Genomic DNA, 15691 nt, shown 5'->3' with positions numbered 1-15691 from the left:
GTGTTTGATGGAAGCTTCCTCCAAGATCTTCGTGGCTTACCGCAGGGTCCTCAGGACCCACTCCCAGTATCCTCGTAGCTTGGCACAGTCCCACGTCATATGACTGAAGGATGCTGGGGCTGGCTACTGAACGAACTCCTTTGATCTTGTGCAACCTCAGTGGGGTCAGGTAGGCCTAGTTTAGGTAGTAAAATGACAGAGGTTGAATTTCGCATTGCTTGACACTTCTTGGACTTGGGCAAACACTTTTTCCAAGCTGAGAGTGGCATTGTCAGTGCCCCCGTCCACTTGTTCTGAACTATTTTCACATCAATATGTCGGTCTTCTTTAAGAGCCTTGAATATACACGAGATCAGTCCACAAGTCGAACCTGGGTCCAGCAGGAGCTGCAGGGTTCAAGACTCCACCTGTCTCTGGCAGAAGGTTGCCCATATCTCACCGATCATGCAGGATATCTTGGCATATTGGAGGAATTGGCCTCAACAGTCTCAGGTCCAGCAGGCCGAGCCCATCTTGGTCATTGTCCAAACTTCAGGAGATCCAGTTTGACCTTGCTCTACTACCTGCTCAAATCATGGATATCAGCAGGTTATTAATTCTGAAGAATGTGGACTGTGTAACATCATACATGGCATTTTGTAAGGCCTAGAGATAGCAGGACAGCAGAACCATCTTGCTTAATGCTACTCTGCCCATCACCAACTGCAGTAGCTGGGTCCAAAATGGATGGACTCTTCCAGGCCATTTAAAACTTCACCCAGATTGAGTCGATATCTAGTTATCTGGGTGTTCGCTGTCTGGATCCCCAGGTAGCGAAAATGGTCACTCTCACACTGAAGCCCTGTTGCTCGAAGCCTATCTGGCTGCTACCGAGCCAATGTGTCCAATAGGAATAGCATAGTCTTCTGTCTGTTGATGTGGAGTCCAGACATTGCATTAAAGTCAAACATGAGTTGCAAGAAAGTCCCCACTGACTGCTCAGGGAGGGTAACATACACTGCCTTGTTGATCCCATAGATCGAGACAACATGTGCGATGCTCCCCACCCTGATCCCCAACTTGGCTATATCCTGACAAAGTTTTATGGCTGACGGCTCCATCACCAAGGTGAACAAGAGTGGCGACAGTGGGCCACCCTGCCTCATACCCCTCTCAATAGGGAAGCACTCTGATACCACAGATCCCATCCAAACCCGAGTGACCAAGCAGGCATTGAGCAGCGTCACCCAGAATAGGATCACTGGTCTAAACCCCTTCCTCTGAAGGACCTTCCAAAGGTACTCCCAATTTAGGCCCATATTTATACTTTTTGACGCACAACTGCGCCAACGCAGTTGTGCGTCAAAAATGTTAACGCTGGCTAACGCCAGTCCAAAGCACCATGCAGGCGCCTTATTTATTGAATGACGTTAGCCGGCGCAGCTGACTGGTGTGCGTCAAAAAAAATGACTCACACCAGGCAGCGCCAGCGTAGGGGAAAATGGAGCTTGGGCGTAAAAAAATGGGGCAAGTCAGGTCCGAGGCAAAATTTTTGCCTCAACCCGATTTGCGCCATTTATTTTGACGCCCAACCCCCATTGAAATGACTCCTGTCTTAGCAAAGACAGGAGTCATGCCCCCTTGCCCAATGGCCATGCCCAGGGGACTTGTGTCCCCTGGGCATGGTCATTGGGCATAGTAGCATGTAGGGGGACACAAATCAGGCCCCCCTATGCCACAAAAAAAATACGAAAAAAAATACTTACCTGAACTTACCTTTCCTTCCCTGGGATGTGTCCCTCCGTCCTTGGGTGTCCTCCTGGGGTGGGCAAGGGTGGCAGGGGGTGTCCCTGGGGCATGGGAGGGCACCTCTGGGCTCCATCAGGCTGGGCGCCGTTTTTTAAGGCCTGCCCCCTCCTGTGCGTCAAAATGACGTCACAGTATAAATAAGGCGCACAGGCCTTGAAGTCATTTTTTGGAAGGGAACGCCTACCTTGCATATAATTAACGCAAGGCTGGTTCCCCCTTCTAAAAAATGACGCACATGGTGGAACTTTGACGCCCGCGGGGTCGGACGTCAAAGTATAAATATGGGGCAGTGTTTGCGCCGATTGTGCGTCAAAAATTTTGACGCACATTCGGCGCAAAGAGAGTATAAATATGCCCCATAGTGTGTCAAATGCCTTTTCGACACCTAAAGCAGCTAAGGCTGTTTCCATCTCACTATCTCCACAGATTCATCTGCGTCCCTTGTTCCAGCATAAAACCACATCGGTACTCGTGGACCAGTGTTTGATCAGACTTGGCAGTCTAGGGGCAAGAGCCTTCACCAGAATCTTGACATCCACCCACAGCATGGACAAGAGCTGGGGTCCCCTGGGTCTCTACCCAGCTTGGGGAGCATGACTATTTGTGCTTTGCGCATGGTCTGCAGCAGAATCCCATGTTCCTGTTCTTCCTGAAATGTTTCTAGTAGACAAGGAAGAAGTAACGCCAAGCGTGTGGTAGTACTCCACTGGTAATCCATCAGGTCTGTGCCATTTCCCCAAACTGCCTCCCCCCCCTCCTCCACCAAAAGGCATCCCTCAAGGGCCTCGGACTCCTCAGCTGTAAGTTGAGGTATAGGCAACTGATCCAAGAACTCATTCATTTCCTCCAGGTGGCCACACCTTACTACCTTGTAAACAGATGTGTACAGGTGTAGTCTCTCAGCAGGAGATTGATTGCATCCTGAGACCATGGCATGGTGCCATCACAGCACCTCAAAGAAAGAATTATCAGAGGTGGACGTTCCCTTTTAAGTAACCGTGCCAGTAGACCCCCCTGATTTGTCACCCTTCCTGTGGAGTAACTGGTGACACTAAGCAGTCCAGCCTATCCCAAGTCTATCCCACCGCTCTCGGGCCATCAACAGCGATTCTCGTGGAGTGTCCTGCAGAGAAACAGCACATTTTAGGTTTGCTAGTTGCTTTTTTTTCTTGAGGAGTTGGACCTCCAGGTGTCACTTGATGCCACTAATGGGACAGGCACTCCCCACGTGTCACAGCTTTCAGTGCATCCCATTCCATGCTCAGCCATGACGCTGTTGATCAATTAGAGTCAAAATATCCAGTGGTCACTGCTCTAAGCTCCTCACAAAATAGTACGTCTGTGAGTGCCTCCGGTCTGAGCCGCCACAGGGGTACCAAAGTACCGTCACCTCTCATTCCCCATTGTAAATTCAGTGGTGTATGGTCTGAGAGGAACCTGCCCAGTATCTGCATCTGGATCACTTTGGCTGTGATATCTGTTGTGACTAAGAATATCTGTCTAGGTGACTGTATGTGTCATGTGTTGGGGCATAACAAGTGTATTCCCTGATGTCTGTATGTGTTGTGTCCCAGACACCCATGCAGTTTACCTTTTCCATGACTGTAATCAGTGCGTCCACCATATTCGGTTTCGTACCCATGTTGAGGGAGTGGCGATATCATATACCATCCAACACACAATTAAAATCTCAAGCCCAGAGCAGGGGGGTCCCAAGGTAGAGGAGGAGCTTGTTCTCCAGGTCCAGATAATATGCCCCATCATCAGTTCTGGGTGCATAAACATTCAAGAGGCACATCTCCTGTCCATTAAGCAAGCCACGCAACAGAAGGTAGCCGCTCTCAATGTCTACCTTAAAGCTTTGCATCTGGAATGGCAACTGTGGGGGCTGCCCATATAGAGACCCTCTCGAGCATAGTTAGAATATGTAGTGGAGTACAACTGTCCCCTCCATTTCTTTTGTACTGTCTGGGCCTCGATTTCCAGGCAGTGTGTCTCCTGTAGCAGAGAGATCTGTACGCCTGGCCTTTTGAGGTATGTATGAAAACTATGGGGGTCATTCCAACCCTGGCGGTCAATGACCGCCGGGTTGGAGGACCGCGGGAGCACCGCCGACAGGCCGGCGGTGCTCCCAAGGGCATTCCGACCGCGGCGGTGAAACCGCGGTCGGACCGGCAACACTGGCGGTCTCCCGCCAGTGTACCGCCGCCCTTTGGAATCCTCCAAGGCGGCGCAGCTAGCTGCGCCGCCGAGGGGATTCCGACCCCCCCTACCGCCATCCGGACCGCCGGGAACCGGATAGCGGCAGGGGGGGTCGCGGGGCCCCCGTAAGAGGGCCCCTACAAGTATTTCACTGTCTGCTTGGCAGACAGTGAAATATGCGACGGGTGCAACAGCACCCGTCGCACCTTCCCACTCCGCCGGCTCGATTACGAGCCGGCATCCTCGTGGGAAGGGAGTTTTTCCCTGGGCTGGCGGGCGGTCTTTTGGCGATCGCCCGCCAGCCCTGGGAAAAACTTAGAATACCCTCCGCGGTCTTTCGACCGCGGAGCGGTATTTCGGAGGGGGGAACTCTGGCGGGCGGCCTCCGCCGCCCGTCAGGGTCAGAATGACCCCCTATATCTCTTCACATGGAGTTAAGGTCCCGCACATTCCATGTTGCAACATTTATTTTTGTAACCATAAAAATGTGTATATTATTCTGCCCCAACTAGCCCACTTTGCCCCCCCCCCCATTCCGGTGCCAGTACTGCAACACTATATCATGATAAAGAAGTACAACAGACCCATCCCACCCACCTGGTAAACACCCCAGAACAATTTGTGCCTCCAGAATCATTACCAGCTCGTGAAACCCGCAATCAAGCATACTCCACTATGCATACACCTTTCCTCAATTGTACACTACTTCAATCAACTTTCAACTATAATGATATAGAGGGGGCACCCAGTCTATGGACCGCAGCTAGTGGTCAGCCACTGGCCTAGTAGATCCAAACTGCACACACACACTACACCGAGAGCGCCCACACATTATGCACATATCCACACTCTTATTTATGCTGCCTCAATGTGTACTTGAAAGATAGACTATAGCAGGGTACATAATCACCCAAAGTAAAGAAACTGAAGGAAAGATGAAGAAGAAAAAGAAAAAGAAAAAGAAGAATAGTAGAAGAGGGGGGTATGAGCTGGGCCTGAGCCATTCATCCTAGTATGAGCCACATCCAACTGACTGTACCGCTGATATAATAACAACAATGCATACCCTTCCCTCCTGTCCCCCTAGGCACCAGAGGGTCCCTCATTCCACCATACATCACCGGCATTTGATGAGCTCATACTGTTGTTGAAGGAAGAGGGGGCACACCCTCCATGAGAGAGCACATGAGGAAACCCCCCCAGTAGAAACGGCATCTAGTTCAAGTCTTCCTCTGGGCATGTGTGTCTTCCACCACATCTGCTGTGCTATCATCCGAGCCTGAGGCTGTCACCGCCTCCACCAGCACCATCACTGACTCCCGCTCTGACTGCTGCTACTCCAAATCCAGTGTGCCATCTCTCCTGACCACCACTCACAAAGTCTATCTGGAATTTCTGCCACGCAGCCTCCTAAGCCTTTCTGACTGACGGGAGCAGTGAGAGCCCCCTGTTCTGCATCTAGCATGGTGGTGGGTGGGACTGGGGTCCTGTCACTTCCATAGATCTCTAGCCAGTCCCATAACTCCTCAGGAGTGGTGAAAAAGTGTGAACGCTTATTGTAGAACACCTTCAATTTCAAAGGGTATAAGAGCATTTAACGGAGACATATGGCTCTCAGCTTTTGCTTTACTCTCGAATTGACTGGCACAGCTGCTGCACTCATATAAACAGAGAAGACACAGATCACATGATTCTCGAACTAGAGGTCTGCATCCTGAAGTACTGCCAATAAGATACAATCTCTTTCCCTGTAAGTGAGTACCTTGCAATGACTGTATGTGGGGGCGGGGGCTCCTGCAGGGGGATGTGTTACCAAGGCGCAGTGGGCTTGCACCGCCATGAAACAGTGAGACAGCGGTACTGAGGAGATCCTAGTCACTATCCATTGTTCAAGAAAGAGTTCCGATGTCCTACCCTCCCTACCCTCCAGAAAATTGACAAAACAGAGGTGACAGCGCCGAAACGTCCCTCTGCGTCTTCAACTCTCGCCTCCAAAATGAATGTCTCAGCCAACAGGGACTCCAGCGCAGTCCACAATGAGGCCACCTCCCCCTTCAGCTCTGCGACATCTCGTTCAGTAGATAGGGTACAGTCTGCAACTCCACAGAGATCCATATGCAACAGACCCCCATCCGGTGAGACAGTCTCAATTTTTGACTGGACAGCCACTCTGGATGCTTCAATTTCAGCCAGTAGTTGAGCACTAGTTGGACCCTGTGGCTCCAAGACACATTCTCTATTGTCTGGAAGTCCAGTTGTATTTACCCTGCTATGACTTGGAGCCATAAACTGATCCGTTTTGGTATGTTGAACCCCTCTCTGCAGTCTGTCATTTCTCATGTTGGGCAGTAGTAGTGGTAGTCGGTCAGGTGTGTGCGCCAGTTGGCCCCACGGGAATGATGAATGGCACCAATTGAAGAGACTGGGCCCACTTGCGCCACCAAGTCCCCAGTGGGAGCGCAGCACAAGTCACCCTGCAGTAGAGCACTTGTATGCAGCTGAGGGATTCTACCACATCAAGACTCTACATGGCCCAGCTGGTAGACCCTACAGAGTCCACGTCCCCCTCGAAGGTATCAGCAGCAGGACCATGTGTGGGCTCAGTGACAGTAGGCTGGGACAGGTAGAACAACCAGTCCACTAGGCCAGGGCACTCCACCACAACTACTTCCAGGGAGCAAGGCAATCCTGGCAGGGCCCAGTCACCAGTAGCACTGGGGATCGAAGCAGCAACAGCTAGGCAGACCTCACCCCTTAGACACCCCAGCATTGGCAGCCTGCACCAACCTGCCCAGATGATCCAATAAGTGGGTCTAAGCTACGGCATGCAATCACCAAGAGTCCATGACAGCAGGCCCAATCAATGCCGCAAGCTCCCTCTCACGTCCTGGCAATTCACTGGGACATCAGTGGAGGAGGGTAGATGCCTCCAAATCCTTCTGGGAACCCCCCTGCAGCACCGGCTCGGCAGGTGCATCTCCTTCTGCCCTGGCACAGACCTGCTGTAGGGTAGAGCCTCTACCGGGCTCCTGCCACTGCAGTTGTGCCCTCATGGTGGCTCCGCTGCACCAGAACAGGCCATATGAACTGGCACACTGCCGGTAGCACTCAAACAGTTATTGTCATCAGAGGGGCAGGAAAACAAAGGATAAAAGAAAGCCTGGGCTTGGAGCTCTCTAACATGTGTCCAATGCAGCAGCCATGTTGGCCACACCCTCATAATTTTCACTATTGGTGTTATTGCTGTGGGGTTCCTATTGTGTGAAAGAAGATCTGTCTCCCACTGACGAATAAATCAAGAATATTTTGCCTATTCAGTCTGAACATTTCTAATGTCGCTTTCTTCCATGGTGGGAAGGTCTGGAAATGGTCTGAACACTTGAAGCTGTCATCTTCTACCTCTCCCTGGGTTCATATGTTTTTGTTTAAGAAAAATTAAGTATCAGTTTAAATTGGCAAACAATACTTTGACATATCTAATTTATTTATACAATTCCATATGTTTTCGTGACATATGTCTGCATATCTTTTTTTGTGACATTGAAACTTAGAACAAAATTTTTATACATCTGGTATTTTCTGAAATAACATGTAAATAATACATTAGAAATGTAATATTTGCACATTATAATTTTTGTTTTCTTTTCCTAAAACGGAAGTATGAAATACACTGCGTCACTATCGATTTTAAACACAGTAATGCATTACATTATAATGTGTAAAATTTATCAAAAAACAGCGTTGTACGTATTTTACACTGGTAAACAAAATAGCCACCATTTTGAGTGGTGGTGACACATTTAACATTTAAAAATATACTGGTTCACATCCTAACATGGAAGCCGTCTGACCCTATGGCTAAGACACTGGCAATACAACAGTGAAAATTGATCACGTAGTAGGTGTAACATTCTACAACGGACACAGCCATAGGCTAATGTGTGTGATGGCAATGCACAAAAGCCAATGGCTGTGTTTGTCTCTGTCGAGGATCACGTCTATCGTGTAAATGTACACAGGATTAGGAAAAAAGTTCACTTGCCTTCTAACACTGCAGCCAACAACACCTTCTTTACTTTTCTTCTGTTACTGACCTCTGGGAGCCACAACGCCAGGCAAAGCAGGTGACAGGGCCCCCACTTTCTCTGCTGAGGAGTTGAAACTGCTCCTCACAGAGGTCCTGTCCCTGTACAGCCAGCTCTATGGGAACCCAGGTGCTTGTTTGAATGGATAATGCATTTCTAAGTAACTGGTTTCTTTTTTAACACAGGCTACTTTATCCCTTTTATTCCCCAAGTGAAGTGTTGTGATTGGAGTGTAGTCAACTCAATAATTTGGCTGAGAACATAATGATGTTTAACAATGTTTTTAAATGTCTGTAAATTGAAATGAAAAATCATCTGAATCAATAAGGTGACTTTTCCTTTCAATTTACTCACAAATCAAGATTTTAACTCACAAAGTGCATGCCTTTTACTTTCAGTGGCCAGTAGATACTGAAGCATAAGTGTAAATAAAAAATACAGCCATATGTCAAAATGATAGAAATGTAAAGCACAAAAAAAAACTTTCAAGTTATGGACTTTTCAGAATATTTTTGTCACTTCAATTGTATCCCATTTTCTGATAAATGAGTATCTGTATGTATTATCCATGTAATGGTGCCACATATGGGGAAAGGTATATCTGGTGCTGCAAGTATGTATGACACATGCTTTTAATCACCCATACCTACACACATTTGTTCATATATCACCATAAACTGTGCTCTCACTTACACACATGGTAGCCCTCCATACTGCCCTTAGTCCTTATATGTGGTTCAAACCAAAGTATCTGGCTCTAAAAACATTTGGCATTAAGCCAATGAAGCTGTTTGTGAGTGTGGGTGCTAACAATGTACAAGTTATTTAGGCTTCAGTAGCTCACAAGGATTTGTACTGATAAGAAGTAGTTCTCACTGTCAGAAATGTTTCAGTCCCTCGATCTACGTGATGTTTCTGGCCTGGATTTGTAAAATATGGACATTAAAGGTGATGAGGGTACTAAGCAGTTCACTACAAGTTAGTATTTCCAAGAAACAAATAACATTTTGATAAATATTCTGTACAAATATTTTAGAAATGCTTGTGAAAGATTAGACAAAATTGTGTTACAGCAATATAGACAAGCAAAACCTCACAAAATATATTTTCCTTATTCATAAAGGTCAATGTCCATTAGAAGAAGGTGATATGGAAGGCCAGTGCCAGAAAGGTGTTGACCCTGGGGATCTATAAGCGGCAAAGCATACATTGGCAAACAAGGGGCTGGACCCGCAAATCATCTGAAGTCCAGCTTGGTCAGTCCTCCCAATATGGGTAGCACACACACACATCCAACAGACACACACTACTGACTCTCCCCCACATGCATCACAACAGCCACCACCACACCCATAACCACCATATTCACAATCACAACACCCACCACCACAGATACGACCACAACACCCACTACTACAGACACATGCAGCCCCACCACCAATATAACAACCCCAACTACCACCACAGCCGCAACCTCGAGAACACCCACAACCACCACAACATGCACCTCTACATCACACTTATCCAAACACACACAGTCACACACACACATCTCATAGGAAAACAACATCCACCAGTTGCACATGCTCACAGTCACCTGAATAAACTACACATACAAAACGACAGACATCCAAACACACACCAGACACACCACATGCATCTACTACAAATAGACACAAACACCACAACAACACTACCCACCTCAACAGCATGCTTATCCAAACATACACACTCATAGTAAATGACACCCACCAAATACAAACTCACACACTCATTGAAACACAACACACCTTGCAAGACGCACACACCCAAGCATGCACCACATGCACTAGACCCACATGCACCTGCACAACAGACAAACACATACAAAAGACCCACTCTAACTCATTCTACCTCCCAAACCCCATCCTCTTCCTATTCCTTCTCCTCCACCCACCTTTACTGATTACCTGGCCCTGACCCCAAAGAGATCCAAACCCACCTTCCCAGGAAACACCATTATGGTGCTTGCTCTGCCAACTAGATGCTCCTTACTGAGGAGGTTGTCCTTTGGCAGTGAAATTAGTAGGAGTGGGTGGTGAACTCAGCTCTGCTCGTGGATTTTTTAGAGTTTTTCCACTCCGAACTCCGTGTGGTGTCGTTCGCGCAAATGTTTCAGCGTGGGACAAACACCTAGCTCTAAAAATCAACATGAATGGTGTGACCTAACGCACTCCACCGCTTGCAGAACTCCGCGTATCGTGGTAGAGTTTTTTTGTCACTTCGCGGAGTTCGACATAGCAGAACTCTGTGAACTCTGCCCAGACCTACAAATTAAGAGACACGTTATTGGGTAAAAATAAACAAAATTTGATGCATTATTGGACTTTTTTTACATTTATTTTTTGCGAGACGTATCTCATTTGAGAATAAAGATTTGTAAATTCACAAATTTTGTCCGGACATTATTTATTGAGTAAAACGTATTGATTGATGTCAATGTTATTGATGAAAAAGTGAGTAACATGAACTTAATTTCATTTGTGACATTGAAAAAAACATGTTTTACTTTTAACATATTTGTGTAGTGCATACATGTGATTTTGGTGTAAGCATTCATCATGATGATGGACAATTACACCAAAATTGAACATGTTCATAGTTCTGTAACTTGTGAATGTAAGTGTGCTGATTTAAAATTGAGAAGTGTTAATGATAAACACATTTGCATTACACATGAAAACAAACAACTTTTGAGTTAAATGAAATCTAATGATATACAAAAAATGCACTAGACAAGGAGAGACGTGACATTAATACATCTACGACATGTTTAAAGTTTAGAGGTGACATTGGATGTACATGCTGTGTAAACCCATCTATTGACATTAATACATCTATAACAAATTTAAAGTTTAGAGGTGATATTGGAGGTGCAGTTTGTGTAAACCCACTTGTTGCATTCTGTAGTGCAATTCCATTATTATATTGGATATATGTAGTTACAGTAATGTGTACTGTTAATGTATCTGATATAGACATTTAGGGAAAATGATTAAGCACACCTGTGTGGACAAATTTCAAATTAGACATTAATGTGACTTTTTGTGTAGGTGTCCATTAAACTTCTTAAACAACCACATTACACACACATATGTATTACACATCATTGTACTATTGCTTGCAAGTACTTTTTAAACATGGACAAGTCACGAGCAAATGCACATAGACAATTCGTTGGTAATAGGTAATACAGTCACTGAGCTTTGTTTCTTGCAACAACGGGGTTGATTTGTGTCTTGCTCCACTATCAGCAGCAAATGCAGGACTTTTTTGATCTGGTCCATTGCGGCAAGGGAAGTGAAAAGAAGAGAAAAGGGTGAGTTTCAAGCTTATCCGACTCCTCAGGTGTAGAGTTTAGTCACCACAGTTACACTGGCGGGAAGGCACATCGTGATTGGCCTGGTAGTAAAATCAACTGTGGTCCCACTGCGAACCACTGATGCCTATGTTGCTTTCGATGCTGGTGTAAAATTCTGGTGGTGATGGCAGTTCACCGAAGGACTTTCGTCTATGGGCCTGCCAGCATCTAAACAGATTGGGCAGACTGCCTAGTCAGCAGAGGGATTATCTGGCAGAAAATCCACGGCAGGCCCTATTCTGTCAAGATCTAAATTAGGCCCTTAGTTTAATCCACAATTCAATTAACAGTGTAACCCACTTGGTCACATATTAAGGACCAAGAATTGGTAGATAGAATTGAATGAGTTTTATTTTACATTTCCCCACAGTGCATATTACCTTCAGCCCCTTATTGTCACTGGTTACATTCTCGCTGACTTTTTTCCTCTGCCACACAAGTTCATTTTTCTGTTTTACATTCTTATATATCACAGCATTAGGTGGTGTCAGCAAACCTTACAGCAAACCAACAATTGAGGAAATTCACCCTCTTACAAGGAACTTTGCAAAACCAATGTAAATAAACATAAACAAGTCATTTCAAAAGTGAATACATGCAATTAAGAATTCACTTCAAGTCAGAGGTGTGCAAAAGGCGGGGCAGCAAAGTTACAGGAAGAAGAGTTCCAAAACGTCAAAAAACAAATTCAAAAACAAGAAAGAATGAAAGAAGAAGGAAGTAGGGAAATGCAGCCAAAGTTGAAGAGCAAAAGACGATGAAGATGGGGAAGAAGTGTTAGAGCTGCATCAATAGAACGGTATAGAACAGAGTATTTTGAATGTGAAGCACCAGAGGGATGAGATAGATTAGATATCTGAAGAATGGTGTGAAGGATGCCTTCAGCTATGGGCCCAAGGTGTAACCTTTGTCACCTCTGGAAGGAGAGTGAGTACTGATTACACATGTTGCATTTGACCAGGCAAATGGAGTGAACCAAACATACTTTTGCAAATATATCTAATCATTACTGTCAGTAGCATTTTCTAATCTTAAATCCATCTCCAAGGATATTTATGCCACCAAAGCACTTTCAAAGATGTCAAGAGGTGCCACTGAATGGGAATGCAGCCACATTATATAAGGTTACTTGTTATTTGTCTATCAGTGAATCAAATGTAGAAATGAACATCCGTTGTGTAGCAGTGAAAATAAATGGAATCTGTAACAAGTTTTATTTTTTATTTCAAGAGAATTATTTCTTCAGCCAAAGCTGTGCTGCTAGCTGCAGCACACTGACAGGACCTGATGTTTACATGTTCTGCTGCAACACCTCTCTGTGTAACTCATTAAAATTTCCAAATCCAAGACCACCATCAGCAAAATACAGTATTGGGCATTAAAGGTAAGAATGTGATTGAGGGGATTATTGCCTATGTATCTGTGGAAAAAGAGACAAGTTAACTGGGTGACTGTGTTTTAGGTATTGTGGGCAAGTTTATCCAGATCTTTATGTCCTTTAGCTAGCAATGGGTGATTATTTTGGAGCTCTTCCAGGGCTTTTGCTTACCTTAATGGGTAACTTTGAGGATCTAACTAAGAGGGCAATTTAGCCAAAGAAGAACTCTCTATACTCCATCAGGGTAAAGGAGTAAAATACTCTGCCACGCTGATGGAGTACCCATCTTTCAAATCTAGAGAAGTCTACCAGACCAGTGGACATCTCGTACATTGGCAGGAACTGCTGTCACTGCATTTCTTGTCAATGTATTAAAAGTTTGATAGATGCATCAGTCAACATGATGGTACATTTGTCATTCATTTTTTTTTTCAAAACCAAAATCACAAAGCAGGATTTTGTTTTTGAAATTAAAAAACAGATTAATGACCCCTGCACTATGGGAGGTGTCTCTTACACTGCAGGGGTCATTTTGCAGTGTTTACTTCCCCTTGCTGTCAGATTTTACCTGGTGGTGGCTGACAGGTAAAACCGAGCAAACTGAGCACTTGACTGCCCACTCGGGTTGGTGGTCAAGTGGTCAAACCTCCGATGGCCCTTACTTCGTTGAGCTATTGTAAGTATATGTCAATGGCAGAGAGTGTTCCCTACCACGGATATACTGAAGGTCTGTCCGAACCTAAATGAAATGGGTGGATCATCAGTTTGGTGGTAAGTGTACTCCATTGCAGTTGCAATGGAGTACCCTCTCAGCCAAACTCTAAATCAGGCTGAAAATTGTCCAGTCAATTGTGTAAAACTAGTTGGAACTCTTATATGGCAGCATATATGCCACACAACAGTACATGCAGATAGATTTACACACTGTAGATTTTGTGCAACATTCCATGATCTTTCTAGCGGTGTTGTATCACAACTTATTCAAGAGAATGAGAATGACTGGCTTCTCAAGTGATGTATAAGCACAATTGCAGGATGTTGCTTCTGAGATGCAAATCCTTTTTGGCTACTACGTGGAATGGATGGTTATACAGAGCAGGGTAATTCCCCGGGTGGCAGGCCATTTATCCTTTTAAAATGATTTTACCATGAGGTAACCAGCTACATCTGCCAGATAGGACTGCTCAAATGCAGCCTCAATTGCAGCAGTGGCATATACTGCAATGTTTCTTCACATTTAAAAGCAGAGTTTCAGAAAGAGGACAGCAGTCAAACTCCTTTATATTGACCATATATAAGCCCACAATGAAGCATATTTGATTTCTCAGCTCTACACCACGTGACACCTCCTGGTGCAATGATGGCTTAGCTTGTTACCTAATGGATGAGGATAACCTCAAGTGCATTGTTCTGGCTCTTTTATGCCATCCTTGATGAGCTAGTGCAGATCCAGCACCCCCTACTGGTGAGGAGAAGCTATTGGAAAGGTTTCTGGAACCAGTCTCCTACCTGGGATATTCGGAAAGTGAGGATCTTGAAGGTTAGGAATCTGCAGGGAAAAGTATCTATCAGAACCCTGATGCAGATTCGAAGGCCAAATGTTGATCACTGACCCACATTATGACTGTCTGTGGCACCTCAGCTCCAAGCAGTAGCCATCTTGTGACCTGTGACAATGGATGAATCTGAAAACCCTCAAAGAGAGGGAATACAGACATTTTATGGTCCAGAGCAGGTATGAATGCCATAGGATGTGTAGGTCCAGGTAGATGATCAGATCATGGTCTGCCTCCTGCTCCTCTGCATCATCTAAGTTCTCTACAGACAATAGATAGGTGTTTTGCTGTCAACTGATCAGTAGTCACATCCTTGGGAGCCAGCATATCTTTCCGTTCACTGTTCCATGGAAGGTTAGCTGTGAAGGACACCTCTACAACCAAGTTGAACCAATGATCCTTCCCTACCCATCAAGAAAATAGGAAAGTGCAGATTTTAGTAGGGGTATTTAAAAAAGTCTTGTCTGCACACAGCTTGGTGCTGAACTCCTTAATGCCCCATGCCTACTGGGACGATCCACTTATTCACTGTGGAACATGGCTGCATGGTAGTGATCTTCACCACCATTTTCCTTTCACAATCGTAAGGATGCTTCCAAACACATAATCTAAGCAGGGCTAGATGGTTGCTGTGACCTCAGTGAGGTGGGTCAGTGAGCTACAGGCCCAGGGCAATCATCCACTATTTATATGCATCTTTTCAGACAAGCTTGTCCTCAGAAGTAATGCAGCTTCCTTGCCAAAGGTCGTTACTCTCTTCCATATGGATCATTAGGTCACCCTGCCCATCTTTTGTTGCTCATCTTAGCCTACGAAGGAGCAGGAACATTGTACAAAGGCTGGACCCCAAGCCTGTGGTCAGGTATTGATTGCACAAAAGAGATTAGGTCTGACAACCAGCTATTCAGAGGGGCATGGGCAGCAAGAAAGGGAAGGAAGTTCAGAAAACAATTTTGTTCTGCTAGATTCTACTATACATTCCACCAGGGTGAACCCTTTCACTGCAGTCCTGGCCAGTGGTGGTCTGGTGACTGAGATATTCAGAGCAGTGACATGGGCCTCCTTTCATACCTTTGGTAAACATTGTTGCATTGTCAGGTGAGAAGAGTGGCCATTTTGTTTACTCAGTTCTCCAGGATTTTCTCACTTGACCTTCCTCCCGACCTCCCTCTAGGAGTTGTACTACTTTGAAATATATTGAGAGGTGAGGAAACTGCAGGAAGAAGTATCCATCAGCATAGTTACTTACCTTCAGTAATCATCTTTCTGGTGGATACTCCCT

General features: G+C 45.5%; 1 long non-coding RNA gene across 1 annotated transcript in view; it reads left to right on the top strand.

Annotated features, from left to right (window-relative positions):
* The window catches only part of LOC138274895 (uncharacterized), a 153095-nt gene that overhangs the window by 121878 nt on the left and 15526 nt on the right, over positions 1-15691 (top strand). The window contains exon 3 of the long non-coding RNA XR_011200398.1: positions 12706-12859. This is a non-coding gene — a long non-coding RNA (uncharacterized lncRNA). The remainder of the gene's footprint in view (positions 1-12705; positions 12860-15691) is intronic.

The sequence above is a fragment of the Pleurodeles waltl genome, chromosome 2_2 (genome assembly GCF_031143425.1).
Source record: "Pleurodeles waltl isolate 20211129_DDA chromosome 2_2, aPleWal1.hap1.20221129, whole genome shotgun sequence".
NCBI classification, from domain to species: Eukaryota; Metazoa; Chordata; class Amphibia; order Caudata; family Salamandridae; genus Pleurodeles; species Pleurodeles waltl.
This window is presented reverse-complemented; position numbering and strand designations above follow the sequence as displayed.